The sequence below is a fragment of the Echinops telfairi genome, unplaced genomic scaffold, assembly GCF_000313985.2.
Source record: "Echinops telfairi isolate 266 unplaced genomic scaffold, ASM31398v2 ScPeMD7_5592;HRSCAF=6446, whole genome shotgun sequence".
NCBI classification, from domain to species: domain Eukaryota; kingdom Metazoa; phylum Chordata; class Mammalia; order Afrosoricida; family Tenrecidae; genus Echinops; species Echinops telfairi.
In genome coordinates this window covers 6,401,261-6,403,221 of record NW_022109491.1, presented here as the reverse complement: position 1 = coordinate 6,403,221, position 1,961 = coordinate 6,401,261, and positions in this window count along the sequence as shown.

Sequence of the window (1,961 nt, the reverse complement as noted above, 5' to 3'; positions counted from 1 at the left end):
GCTACAGCATACCTCCTTCCCTACTTTTCACCTGTCCTTCTCAACAGTAGATTTCCCCGGGATTCATGTAGCTGGCAGGGAGCTTTGTTCTCAGAGTAGACTCCCCTGACACTAATCGGACCAGGCTTTTGTCCGACTAGAGCATCCTTAAGAAGATTCTGTTATACACCTGGGTGAATTTTTCAGTTGTTCTCAGGTATTTCATATGTCCTGCTCATCATAAAAAAGATGTTCTGAAGCCCCATGGTGGGACCTTCTGAGCACAAAGAATTGCAAGTGCAATGAGACCTGCATTCTGTCGGCCCACTTCTGATGGTCTCCTGATCGGGTCAGAACCACGGCCATAAAACCTCTGGCCTTCTTTTAAAGAGTAGACAGAGGGAGTCAGGGCACTTGGTCACCTGGGCTATAAGCTCTAAGCGCTGCTGTTTCTGAAATCCATTCTTTGTTCTGTGTGGGTTGCATAGAACCTATTATTTAAAATGGTCGCGAAAAAGGTTACATGCTTATGCTTACAACTTAGCACTTGAGTTTCTTGGTTTAGAAAAACTAGTATATCACAAGAACTGGTCCTCCTTCGTTGAGTTTCTGAAAGCCAGATACACAGTATTAGATTTCTGTTACTCGGGAAAGTACCAGGGGGCTTTCAGTGAAAAAACTGAATTAAAAGAGAATGGGATTTTCTCACAAACTTCTCAATGATCCCTCATATGTTTTTATCCTAAAGGATTTTAGAGTTAGGAATATGCTTAGTGCTGAAAAGTAACAAAGATGAGCTGGATCTTTTAAAACAAAAACCAAAGGCTGCCTTTGTGTGTGCACCATGAATCATTAGAGAAAGTCCTAGGCTTGTAGGGACACTACCTTCCAGCTTCTAGCTAACCCGTAATATTGACTGCATATACTTGAGTATGAGTCGACCCGAATATCAGCCAAGGCACCTAATTTTACCACAAAAATAAGGTGACCAGATTTTAACATTGGTAAAGCGGGACATCATTGATAAAACTCCTATCCTGGCTAAATAGCCACATGGCAGCTGAAAAACGTATACCCTAGCTTGTCCTGCATTCTTTCAAAAAAATCGGGACTTTAAAAAAATGCTGTGGGACGTGGGAAAAATTGTTAAAAATCGGTACTGTCCTGCCAAAAGCGGGATGTCTGGTCACCTTACACAAAAATGTGAATTAAAAATGTGCTGAAAAAACTCGGCTTATATATGAGTATGTATATACAGTACTTGATGTCAAACTCAATTCTACATTACATTTGAAGGGACTTCAGAAAGTTTGTAGAAAAATTGAATGAAAAGGTGATGGATTTTTGCCATACATTTTTTGAATCCTCTTGTGTATGTGTAGGAGCCTTGGTGGCTCAGTGGCTCCCTGCGGGGCTGTTAACCCCAAAAGCCAGCAGTTTGAAAGCACCAGCATTCTCCTCCTGTCATGGGTTACAGGTTCAGAGACCCACAGGGCAGTTCTACTCGGCCCTATAGGGCCCCCAGGGGTCAGACTTGACTTGCTGGCAGTGAGCTTAGTTTCTGTTGGTACATGTCTGTGTGTCTAACAGGAACCTCGATGATTCCGCATTGGACTGCTTAACAACAGGGAGGTTCAAAGTCGGCCCGTGCCTCCACCGAATAAAAGACCTGAATCTGTGCCCACAAAAATGGCAATCCGGGAACCCTAATGGACATCTCTCCTGTCCTACAGGGCAGCTGTGAGTCAGAACTGATGTGATAGCAGTGGGTGGGTGGGTTTTCCACTTTATAGACATACCCCCATTTATGTAACCATTCACCCATTGAAATAATCCTAGATTGTCTGGTTTTTGTTGGTTCTGAGCAAAGCTACTCTGATAGGAATCAGCTCGTTCAAACACTAAACTGTGGTTTCAGTTCTGACGAGAAAGGCCCGACTTTCCCCCTGCTGTGATTTACTGTGGGAGCATGGCTGGCTCAG